Genomic DNA, 12,912 nt, shown 5'->3' on the forward strand with positions numbered 1-12,912 from the left:
GCCTTTTGTAACACAAGGCAAGCCAGAAGCACGAAAACAAGCATGGTTAGGTTTAAGGGTCTGATTTTAGTCAGTTAGCCTAGGTTCAAATCCTGACTCTCCCATGTTCTAGCTACATGGAAAGTAGAAGCAATGACCCTGAGATCATGACCTGAGCCTGTTCTTTTTCTTTTTCTTCTTCTTCTCCTTTTTCTTTTCTTTTTTCGTCCTATTATAACTTCATTGGTCCTGCTCCCTTCTGCCTATAAAAGTCTTTCATTTTGTGCTCCTTGGAACTCCTTTCTATCTGCCAGACTGGAAACTGCCTGATTTGGATCAATGTTTGCTCAAATAAACACATATGCCTCAGTTTCTCTTTTAACAGACCTCTATGGTCCCATCTGTAAAATGGGTATAATCATCATACCATTCTTTCAGAGTTCAAGGGTTAAGTAAGATAACATACTTAAAAGATACATTTGAGGACTTAGCACAAGTCCTCAAATGTATCAATCTTTTCTTTTATGTCTTATTTAAAAGAATCATCTCCACCCCAGAGTAATAAACATCCTATTTTTCTCTTCTGATTCTTTTATAGCTTTGATTTTGCTCCTAGGTATTTAAATCAATTGAAAATACTTTTTACATGATATGCAAAAGGATAGTCAAATATTCCAACGCTTCTCACTGACTAGTGTATCCTTTTGCCACTAACCTGATCATCTCTTAGTCCCAGCTACACAGGGTCTGTTTTTGGACCCTCCTCTCTGTCCAACGGATCTATTCCTGAGCTGACATTACTTCCTAGAGCTTTAGAACAAGAAATGCTAGCGGGTTAGAGCAAACCCTTTTTGCTGTTCCTTTTCAGAACTGGTTTGGCTTTTCTCAAACTCTATTTTTCTACACAGCCTATTAGGTCTTAAAAATAAATCCTGGTGGGCTTTTGAATGAGCTGTCCTGAAAAACTAAATTGGAGGAAAATCGATGTGTTTACAGCATTGTAACCTCTTGCTGGGAAACTCCTGACTCCCCGGAATTCTGTCTCTCTCAGCCAGCCCAGGTAGAGCTGAGTGTTCTCTTTCACCAAGGACTGGATCACAACCACAGTGGATAAAAGCTCTTATTACCCTACTTGCCCTTGAAGAAAAAGGGGCTGGAGACAAACTGCCAAAGGAGATGATTTGAAAGGAGCTGAATAATCTGTTTCGGGGAGACAGGCTATTCAGGGTGGTGACCTTGGAAACGCAGCTGACAGTTTGCCAAGACAGGCCCCTGGGCCTCCTGGACTCTCTCCTCTGATGGCTCTCACAACAGGCAACTTTGTAGGAGCACTTAGAACATTCCAGGAATCACAGGGCTTTGGGACTGTGAATTAACTTCCCCCCAACCCCATTGTACAGATGAAGAACGTGAGTGAGGTTGACAGGTAGGAGCAAAAGACCAGCATATGGGTCTGGTATCTCTGTCCCCAGATTTGAGCTTGACTTAGCAGGAGGCTCAAGTGCCATCTGAAGGTTGGGGTGGGGGGGCACGGTGCCTAGAGCTCCCTCCCAACCCCAAGCAGAACGGTGGCCATGTCTCAGGATTTCACTTTTCAACGGGGCAGTTCCCTCAGATTAGACTCCCCCTACCCCCACATCCTTCCCCTTTAAGAAGAGACCAGTCCTTGGCTTAGGCCATTCATGGGATTTATTGTCACTTGCCAGGGGCTGGCAGCGGAAGGGGACACAGCCACCACAGGAGAGGTGGCACTGGGCCACCCAGCTCTCTTCACACGCGGTTCACACCGAGGGACGCATCCTCACTGGCGGCAGCTACACTTGTCAGCCTCGGCCTCCGCGCCCTCTCCACCTTTGCACACACAATCCTTGGCACATTTCTCACACTCTGCAGGGCAGCATGAGCAGCAGCCTGCAGATAAGATCGGGAGCCACCAGGCTGATGGCCTCTCCCTGCATCTATCTCCATCCAAAGGGAGGGGGACAAAGAGGGCTGCTAGGGGCCTAGTCGCTGCCCCTCCCCCCCCCCCGCCCCCGGAGTAGTCTCACGCCTGGTATGACTCAGCATCTATGGTGTGTCAGCTGCATGCTGGGCTACCACGGGAGAGGAGTGTCCAGGAAGTAGCCCACAGCCCCTTCGGTGGATGCAGGGGAGTCGCGGGGATGGTGGGGGTAGTGCTGGACCGTAAGGAGGAAGCATCACAGGGCCAACGGCCTTGAAAAGGGACTTGAGGGATAAACTTGGAGGAGCCCAGATGATATAGGTGTAGGGGTTCCAGGAAACCCGTGGGAGGATCTATGGTTAGTCTTATACACCAGGGAGGAAGGCAGCCTTCCTCCCACCTCCTACTCCCCAAGCATATTACACTGCTCCTGGGGAGACTGGGGGAGGTCAAATTGAGGGGACCCTCAAAGGCCTGAGAGGGACCAAGGGACCATAACTCCAGAGCTGGCCCCCTGCCTCGCCACCAGCTTCCCCAGGCACTGAGGTTTGGAGGTGAGGGTTTGGACCAGGGTTGCGTTCTCCATCCCAGCTCCCCATGAGAAGCTGGGGATTTACAAAAACATCTTGCCCCAGGCCTACTGTTCCAATCACTGGGGGTGGGGCCTGGGCGACTGCATCATGGTCTCCCCAGGTGATTCTGTCCCAGTAAGAGTCAAAAGCAACGTAATAGGGGGCCTCCGGGTCTCTCCATCTTGCGTAGGGAGACATCGACTTCAGGGAGCAGAGGGGGCAGGGGCGGGGGGGGGGTCCCCACACTCACTCTTCTTGCAGGAGGTGCATGTGCATCCCTCGCACTTGCAGGAGCCGTCGCAGGTGCAGGAACCGCCTAGAGGGGGGGACGCCACAGGAAGGGTTAAATGTGCTAAAACTGGGGTGCGGCCAGGCCTAAAGGAAGAGATGGGGTGTCAAATCTCAGCGCCCTCTGGGATATAACCAAGTCCACCCTTCGACGAGGTTAAAAATGGCAAACAATCCCTTCCCCCAAATGTCCTTGAGCGGGTCCGTAGGGCGTGGGAGTCTCTGCAAGTCAGGGGCGCGCTGTGCCGCCGGCTGGGGGCGGGGGCTCACCAGTAGGGCAAGGGCAGGTCTCAGGGTCCATGTCCAGAGGAGCTGCCGCTGGAGGAGGTGAATTGGCTTCTCCGGGCAACTGGACGCACTAGTGGCAGCAGGTGGCGAGGCTTTTATAGCCCCAGACGGGGGCGCGCATGCACAGCCCGCTCGCGCACGGCGCCCCCTCTCTCCATCTGGGCACACGGGCTTCGGCGGAGGCGCGCATTGCGGCAGCGGACCCCCCTCCCCCGTCCCTCCCTCCCCCCCCGCTGCGGTGTGCACTGCCGGGTGCGCGCGCGTGCTCCCCAACTCCCCTGCGGGGGCCCCTTCCCACTGCGTGCGCAGGGGCGACACTCCGCGCTCGTCCGTTTGCGCGCGGCCGTGAGCGCCGACGGGGACGCGTCCGCCGCTGCAGCGGTCCCCGGCAGAACGTGCGCCCTTCCCCCCTCAGAAAGCGGCGTTGCACGTTCCCCAGCCCTTCCCTGCCTCTCATCTCCTCTTATTCTAGCATTTTGGGGCACCCGATTCATCCAAATGGAGTGCTGAGCACCCTGCTGCTCTAGGGCCCCATGAAATGGGAAAAGAATCATAACACCAATGAAAGGGCCTTGCAAACTGGATTTGGGAGGGGCGGGGCTCTGGGAAGACTGAAGGACAGGGCTGGGGTGACTGGGGGGAGTCCTGGGGCGGGCGCGGGTGGTGGTACTAGGTGGCTGCATCCCAGCTTCAAAGGGAAGCAACTCTCCTTTTATCTTTTCCTTCTGTTGAGTCCCTTGTGCCTGTGGTAGGCTGAAGAAAAGGCCCCCAAAAGATATCCATGTCAAATCCCAGAACCTCTATTACCTTATTTGGACAAATGGTCTTTGTAGATGTCATTCAGTTAAGGATCTTGAGAGGAGATCATCCTAGATTGGGCCCTAAATCCAATGACAATTGTCCTTATAAGACACACAGAGAATAGACAGAAGAGGAGGAGGCCATGTGACCACAGGAGACTAAGATTGGAGTGACGGAGGCCGCGGCCACCAGAAGCTGGACCGAGAGCAGATCACTTCCTTCCTTTGAGCCTCACTGGCCTTGCTCAGCAAATGAACACACTTAATCCCCAGGAAACTGGGGAGCAAAGGAAAGCATTAGATAACCCGTCAAGGGCTATCGAAGGAGAAGAAAGAATTGCTAATGGTGGCATTTCAGACAGTCACCTGGTGACCCCCCCATGGAGAGGCCTCACTTCACCTGCCGGTGGGGCAAGCACCTTTCACATAGTTGCAGTGGGCTTCCTAGGGACCAGGCTTATCTAGAGACAGAGGTTTTTTGTTTTTTTTTTTTTGTAAGCTTTTATTTATTTGAGAGAGAGAGGTCTAGTGAGAGAGCGCACAAGGGGGGGGGTACAGGGAGGGGGCAAGCAGATTCCCCAGTGAGCAGGGACCCCATGTGGAGCTCAATCCTGAGATCAGGACCTGAGCCACCTAGGTGTTCCTAGAGACAGAGTTTTAAAAAAAGAGAATAATAGGAAGGAAGGGAGGAAGGAAGGAAGGAAGGGAGGGAGAGAGAAAGAAAGGGAGAAATTAATTCTAGGATCCCTGCAGTAAAACGTTGGAAAGGTGGAGGTTGGAGGGGAAATCCACTGCCTCCCCAAGAATGGACGTTCCCTCATAAGCCCTCGCAAAGTGTTCTTATCACCTGTCTAACCCTAGCTTCCACTTCTTTCAAGGAGATGCCCTTTTAGGACCTGCATCCCTCCCTCTTTAGAGGTGATCCCTAGGCTGCCTCCCAAGGAAGGCAGGTCTGGTGAGCTTTCAGACTTTGGTTTTGCTGACTCTGGAGCAGAAACTGAGCACTGCTACAAATATCCCCCATGCAGAGTGAGCCTCTGTTCTCAATCAGAGCTGGACCAGCACTTTCAAATATTGGTTGGAAACCCTCCCTCCCCCAAAAGGCCCCCCAGGGGCCTCCAAATGGCTTCATCTGAGGGGTGGAGCTAGCTGGTTCCTCCAGGCTTTGCCGGTCCCACATGTGTTGGTCTGTGAGTCTAGGCATCAGTAGTGGTGAGAGAAGAGAAAAGCAGAAGACGAGAACCAAGAGTCTCAGGAGATGCTATGGTGTGATCTATCAAGGTATTTAATGGGAAGTCCAGGTTGGTTCTCAACATTGGCTTCATGCAGTTTCAGATGACAGAGCTCACCAGCTCTGATTTCCTGTTTGTTTTCATGTTGCCTGAGGCTACTCTGGCCCCAGGTCCGCATTGCCTGCAGCCCTCAAGGCTTCAGTATCTAGAACTTTCCCTGCCAGTAAAAAGTGCATGCCAACACACTCAGCCAGAGCTGTCCCCTCCTTCCCCCTCAGGCCTCTCAGACTTCCTTGGGACTGAGCCTCAGAGGAAGCCATTTGGAGCCCCTGGGTTAGCTCATCTTTTCTGCGATGACCTCAGAAAAAAGCAAGGAGTCCAGCAAGTCCCATCCCTGGCCGATCTTGATTCAGTGCTGCACTGAGCTGTTGCATTGCCCTCAGAGGGTCTCCTAATTTACTATCCTGGGACGGAACAATTGACCGAGAGTTCAGGATCCTAGGCAAATAGTGGTGTGCTGAAAGAATTTGCAAATGTGCTTCTTTGTAAGTAAAGTCGTTTCTTGGAGAGATATGGCTTTATTAGTAGAATGAATGTTGAGTGAGCAACTTTTTTTTTTTTTTTTTTTAAAGATTTTATTTATTTTTATTTGAGAGAGAGAGAATGAGAGAGAGGGAGTACATGAGAGGGGGGAGGGTCAGAGGGAGAAGCAGGCTCCCCGCCGAGCAGGAAGCCCGATGCGGGACTCGATCCCGGGACTCCAGGATCATGACCTGAGCCGAAGGCAGTCGCCTAACCGACTGAGCCACCCAGGCGCCCCGAGTGAGCAACTTTATCCATGGGGCAGCTGAAGCAGCAGAAGGGGCCGGGGGTCACAGAGAGGGTAAGGAGGCAGAGTAAGGATGGGGAGGGAGCCTCAGCCTGCCATAGAACAAGTTAGCTAGAAATTTAATCCTCTGTCTCCATGGTTACCTCCTGTTTGTGGCAAATGATTCAGTTTCTCCTCTACAGTAGTGATACAAGACCTCCTTTTAAAATAAATTTAAGTATAATAATAGACCAGGTGATATGTGATTATGCCTAAAATCGAGTAGGTGGTTCTCGAAGGACAGCAATCAGGGAAATACTGCCCTACACGAGGCCAATCCCCTGAGCGCTCACATCCAACGTGGCTTCGGGCTCCTTCTCCCCTGCCCTCCTGCATCCTTCCCAGCCAGGCATTGGCACCTTTTGGGTGTACTCTGAAGGCCACGGGAAGATTCTGTTCTCTCTGATCCCTCGTGGGACGGAAAGTGTTGGAGGAGAAGGCGGGGAAAGGCAGTCTCTGAGCTTCCAGGTTTCAGAAAGTGGCCAGGTTGACCCCAGCAACCGTGCCAATACCTTGGTTCCTGGGGTTTACTCCGAGCTCTAAGGACTGTAATGCAGAGTTTTCCCCAAGGGGCTGCCATCTCCTCTCAGTGAGGGGCCCGGGCGGGGCCGGGGGGGAATCATTAAAGTCAGGGCCCAAGCTGAGCTGATTTGGGCATCGGCGGGTTGGAGTTCAAGGGCCATCCCTCGAGGAAGCTCTTGTGCGTGGTGGGGTCAGGAGCTCCATGGCTCTAGGGGGACAGGGTTATGACGAGGGAAGGGTCCATTTTAGCTGGGGCATCAGGAGAAAGCCCGCAGGGCCCCCAAACTGCAGGAGACACTCCGGATGTCTGCTGGGCTCCCACATCAGGATAATGGGGGTCCTGCACTGCTCACGTATCCCAGACCACCCTGACACTCCTGCCAGAATCTTCTTCCTAAAATGCAGCAAGTGAAGACTGGCTTTGGCGTCAGACAGACCTGATTTTGAATCTCACCAGTTTCCCTCCGCTATTCACTGGGGATCATCATACTCCTTACTGCTTCGGTTATGGTGAACATCCAGGAGATTCTTCAGGCAGATTGCTGAAGACATCCCAGGTCTCAGCAAACAGTGCTTCAATGCCTCCCTCTTCCAGGAAGTCTTCATTCCTGCCTGTAGCCGGACTTACCCATTCTTCTTGGAACTTCCATGGGGTTTTGTCTAGATATTTTCCTCCCTGGAGGAGAGGGGAGAGGGTAGTCCAACAGTCTCCCTGACACACTCTGAGGTCCCTAAAGGCAGAGGCTGAGCGAGGAGGTTCTTTTCTCTCCTCCCTTCTATGCTTAGCAAAGCTCCCTGCGCACCTGAAATGTCTTTGAATGCTGCGTGAAGGAATCAATGTGAGAACTAGGAGTCTGACTTTGGGCTCACCCTTTTTTATGGGACCTCTTGAAGGCTGGGTTGTGAAGAGTCAGGTTAAATTACATGTGTCTTAATGAAGTTACCCTGTAGCCTGCAGCATCCTGCTTTGTGTAACGAGCAACGTGGTGGTGAAGTCTCTTCTTCTCCACCACAAACGTTTATTGAACACTGCCTTAAGCCACACACTGTGTTAGGAATGGCAGGTACAAAGGGGAGCAGGACAATGACAATGTCTGTCTTTTCTGAGAACCCACTATCTGGGAAAGGAGGCATTTCATAAGAAATCCACACATATGGGGCACCTGGGTGGCTCAGTCAGTTAAGCGTCTGCCTTTGGCTCATGTCATGATCCCAGGGTCCTGGGACCGAGCCCCACATCAGGCTCCCTGCTTATTGGGGAGTCTGCTTCTCCCTCTCCATCTGCCCCTTCTCCTCCACCCCCCTCGTGCTCTCTCTCTCGCTCTCAAAATAAGTAAATAAAATCTTAAAAAAAAAATTCCACACGTAGTAAGCTAAGTGCTGCCGGGAGGGTACATGACATGGTGGTGCCCGTGCTTTCTGCATAAACCAATCTCCCCTCTCTCCCTTCCTCATTAGATCCCCGCTCCCCCACTACCCACCGCCCAGGTCTGGGGACAGGCAGCATCGCCTTCTCCCAGAAATCACCCCAGAGCAGCCTCACCTAGCATTAAAGTTGTGTCCCACATCTCACCTTACTTCAGTAGTTCTCCACGATCAACAGTTTTGCCCCCAGGAATATTTGGCAATGTCTGAGAACATTCTGGTTGTCACAACGTGACGGTGGTGGTGGTGGTTATCATGGTGTTGGCATCGAATGGGTAGAGGCCAAGGATGCTCCTAAGCATCCTTCAATGCCCAGACTAACCTCCCCCCCAAAAGAATGATGTGGCCTAACATGTCAATAGTGCAGAGGTTGAGAAACCCTGCTTTACTTTATCCTGTAACAAATCCAGGATGGTTTTTTAGCAACTCAGCCACGGAGGGAAGGGAGCCAGGGGAATCAGAACCCCTGCCTTATCCCCAGCTTGCATCTTTGGACCTCTGATTCATCCTCTGGCAGATGTGGGTAGTCATGCCCAGCTCTGCCTCCTTGACGAAGGTGTCTGGGAACTGAAATATGAGAAAGTAAGTGAGAGCACTTGCCAGGGAAGGTGGATGGTAAGGCTGGGCATGGAGAGGGAAGGAAGCCTCCATTGAGCCAACGTGTATTGTGGTCACGTGGCCCAAACTTTCCAAGACTGTTTCAGTTTCAAGTACCCTGTCCTATCCTTACCTCTAAAAATAATTCATACTGGGGTGCCTTGGTGGCTCAGTCGTTAAGCGTCTGCCGTCGGCTCAGGTCATGATCCCAGGGTCCTGGGATCGAGCCCCGTATTGGGCTCCCTGCTCCGCAGGAAGCCTGCTTCTCCCTCCTCCACTCCCCCTGCTTGTGTTCCCTCTCTCGCTGTGTCTCTCTCTGTCAAAAAAAATAATAATAAATTAAAAATAAATTGTACAATTCAGGCCACCTGTACCTCAGATTCAAAAACATCTGGGTCTACCTTCCCTCTTCCTCTTCTTCCTTCTTTGTTTATTGCAGAAATTTTGAAAAATTAAAAAATCTATATAATTCTTTCAAATATAAAAACAGAAGCCTACGGTATACACTGATTTATAAATGACTTTTTCCTTGCTTATCAGATTATGAACATCTGCCCATGAAATCAATTTCACTTTACAATTTTATTTTAGTAGGTTCATTACACAATTTATTTAATGGTCTCCTACATAGACACACTTTTGTCGTTTCCAAATCTTCACTGTTATAACCCGTGATGTGGCAAACATCTTGGTAGCTTTTGTGTGTGTATATTCATGATTTTTTCCTGAGGATACAACATTCCCTACAGTAGAATTTCTTGCTCAAAGGATACATTTCCCCCCCTTGTCAAACAGTATTTATTTTTAAAAAATGTGCTACTTCAGTAAAATTTGGAAAATCCAGAAAGACACAAAGAAAAAAGAAGGAAAAGTAAAAATTATCTTCTATCTGTGATTTGAACACAACCACTGTTAACACTGTAGCGTATTTTCATTTCCATAGTTTGTATTCTGCGTAGCTTCTTTTTTAAAATAAATGACTGCACACCTAATTTGTAGCAGATTTTGCCATAATTATTTCCTGCGTTTTTGCATTTTTAGTGGCATATCCTGTTGTGAGTGCCGCCACAGCGTACTCGAACGATCTCATAGACTTGAGGCCCTTTCCAGTTTTTCACAATTGTAGATGGTACCGCAATGAATGTTTTCATGGGAGTGAGGCTTTTTTTATTTTCCCCTGAATTTGTGACGAATTCTTTAGACAGCTTTCTAGAAGTGAAGCTACTGGGACAAATAAGAAGGATTTCATGGTTCTTGGACCCACGTTGCCAAATTATTTTAAAAGCCTCATGTCCTGTGAATCTGGGTGCTTTACACATTGTTAAGGGCTTTTTACACCTAACCGGCCCTTGGAGAGTTTGGCCTGATTTATCTTCCCTGCAGCCTCGTCTGAGGTTCCAAGCCCTTTCTGGGGATCTCTTGGGCCCCAGACGCCGCCAGACTGAGGCGGGAAGAGCGACCTCAACTCTGGCGCCCGGCTCAGAGTGAACGCCTCCGCACCTGCCTCTGGACCTCGAGCGCCCCCTGCAGTCCTCATGAGGAACTTCCTTCCTCGTCCTGTGCCCTGCGTTTCATTCCCCATCGTCTTCCTCTGGTTTCCATCCAAGTGGGAGGATGTCCTGAGCAGGTGCAGACTGTCACAGCCTCTCATTGTCCTTTAGGCAGCACAAGAACACAATCCGTGATGTGTCAGCCTCCTGGTAGAGCCCCTTCCTGCTCCGAGCACCTCTTCCTTGAGAAAGCTCTTTTTTTCTTGATGTAAAATTCTGTTTTCTCGGTGTTTCCTTGCACTGCTCAAGTTTCACCCCTCATGGCCGCCTGTAACTAGTCTGCTCACTCTTGGCTTCGGCCTTTTCCCCAACTTGTCTTACCCCGCAGTCTTCAAGCGTCTGTCTCTCACCTAGTCCTGCCTGAGTTTGGGGAGAAAGCCTTAACTTCTCCGAGTCTCAGTTTTCTCGCCTGTAGAATGGACATCATAATCTGACTAAGAAGCCTAGCCTGGAATTTGGGGCTCAAGATGGGAGATGGAATACATGCATTTACCTCTCCTTTCTCCTGAGACTCCATTGAAAGAAACTAAAAAAAGACAAACTAATAAAAGAGCTGAGAATTGGTGCGGGGGAGGATGACTTGGACAGCACATCAGTGGATCAGAGGTTACAAGATTTTTCTGGAATACTGGAATCGGTTAAATCACATTGATGAGTAAATGGGCGGAGAGGAAGCCACAGCTCAGATCAAAAAGTAGAGAAGTCTATGGGGGTTCTGTGTTACTTGGTTTTGAGGGGGTTGGGGGAGTCAGACTGGGATAGCGGCAGAGGAAGTGGTCACAGAAACCAGGATGGGGACTGATGGAAGAAGTGGCTGTAGCCTACCACGTGATCATCAGGTTGGCCTCCTTTTCCCCTCCTTGTACAACCCTGCCAGTTGCCCGCAGGCTGAGGCTGCGAGATGTCTCTGAAGAAATGGAGTAACCAGTCTAGGAGGGGCTAGGGCTCGCGGAAAAGGGTCAGAGGAGGGCCCTTTTGGTTTTGGCACTGAGTGGGGGGCACACCTGCCTGCTGGCTCCCCACCTGGGCGTGCTAAAACCAAGCCTGCCAGTCAGCAAACCTCACTGACACCCACAGAGCCTGCTTGCAGCTCAGAGAAGCAGAAATAGTTCAAGAAAGAGGAAACTTAACAAACATTTAAAAAAACTTCCCACACATCGGAGAGATTCAGGAAAGGACTTAAACAAATAAGGTATTATGATAAATGTTCAGAGAAGAAGCTCTTAATGTATTAAAATATGATTGACCAAAATTTAAAAGATCAATAAGATTGCAAAAAGCCTGAGAAATTTCTCAAAAGCGCCCAGTGAAAAATAAAGGGCAGGTCATGTTGGTGTTCCTAGCAGCAACACCAAACGTTGGAAGATAATGCAGCGCTGTCTTCAAAAGTGCTAAGAAAAAATTATATTGAACTTAAAATTTGATATCCAGCCAGACTCTCAAACAGGCATGAGAGAAAAATAAAGGTGTTTTCTGACATTTAGGGAATCCATTCTTTTGGTAACAACAACAACAAAAATTGCTTGAGGAGGTACTTCAGCAAAATAGAAAGGAGCCCGAGATAGAGGATGATGGGGGACCCAAGGACCAATGGGTCTAGCCTAGGAGAACAATGAAGGGCGCCTGGGTGGCTCAGATGGTTAAGCGTCTGCCTTCGGCTCAGGTCATGATCCCAGCGTCCTGGGATCGAGTCCCGCATCGGGCTCCCTGCTCCTTGGGAGCCTGCTTCTCCCTCTGCCTCTCTCTCTTTCTCTGTCTCTCATGAATAAATAAATAAAATCTTTAAAAAAAAAAAACAATGAAAAGAGATCCCAGAATGACAGTTGTACAGAAAATAAGGAAAGAAGCCAGTACATATTCGATTGTTCCACAAATAGCAAGGGGGGAAAGGCAATTCGAAATGCAAGGAAAAACAAAAAGACTACTGCTCTCTGATGGCCACCTGGACATAGGCTGGTGGAGTTGACAGCCGCTCCCAGCCTCCGCTGGGCCCTGCTTTCAGGCCCTTGGCAGCATAAACGCCATCCCAGAGCTCGGGTTATCCACACTCTGCTGGGGGTGGGGTGGTGTGGGTGAGAGGGGACCGAGTCTCCCCCTCCGAAGCGCCAGCCTCCAGGGACTGCAGCCTTCACCTCGGTCCTTCTACAAGGTTGTTTCTGCATCTCCACTTGCTCTCAGTTGCACAGCTTTGGAGTCTGTAAATCTGGATTCGAATCTCAATTCTATAAACTAGCTGTGTGGCCTTGGGCGAGTCACATAACCTCTGTGAGCCTTGGTTTCCCCCTCTGGGGAAGACGGAGTTGATTAACAGTAATGACCTCGTGAGGTCTTGTTGTGACGATTAAAATGAAAATAATGCAGGGGAGATGTGGGGCCCAGTGCCTGGCAGGTAGTAGGTGCTTCATATTTTAATCTATTATTAGACCACTTTATTCTTTTAAATAACAGCATGCATGGACCATAGATTCCTAACTCAGATCTTGTGGGGGATCCAGAGATGGCTCAGTGGGTTCGGGAGTTCCCTAAGATCACATGTAAAATTGAGTGAAGGTATTTATATGGGCATTTTTAGGAAGAGGAAGGCTCATTGTCGTCAGTGCTTCTCATAGATGTTTATGGTCCCTGCTCTGCACGGTCCCTGGCAGGTGCTAGGCTCAGCGGCGACTCTGCTGTGGGAGAGACTCGGGTAGAGTTTCCTCTTTGTCTCCTACTGTGTTTCATCCACTAATTCTTGTTTTGTCACCGTATTTTTTTTGTGGTTCAATCTTCCTATTTTTTCCTCTACTTACTCTTCTCTCTTAAGTGGAAAAAAGGACTTGGCAGAGAGTTAACTGTATAAGGGAAAACAC

At 49.9% G+C, this 12,912-nt stretch overlaps 1 long non-coding RNA gene across 1 annotated transcript; it reads right to left on the bottom strand.

Annotated features, from left to right (window-relative positions):
* Nucleotides 1-1,650: 1,650 nt before the first annotated feature.
* On the bottom strand, nucleotides 1,651-3,250 carry LOC145717552 (uncharacterized). The gene is made up of 3 exons (XR_014140856.1): nucleotides 3,052-3,250; nucleotides 2,744-2,809; nucleotides 1,651-1,890 (listed from the first exon to the last, which is right to left on the bottom strand). It is a non-coding gene; the product is annotated as an uncharacterized LOC145717552 (long non-coding RNA).
* Between the last annotated feature and the right edge of the window lie 9,662 nt (nucleotides 3,251-12,912).

Source organism: Leptonychotes weddellii, chromosome 16, assembly GCF_054177405.1.
Source record: "Leptonychotes weddellii isolate Sample4059 chromosome 16, ASM5417740v2, whole genome shotgun sequence".
Lineage (NCBI taxonomy): Eukaryota > Metazoa > Chordata > Mammalia > Carnivora > Phocidae > Leptonychotes > Leptonychotes weddellii.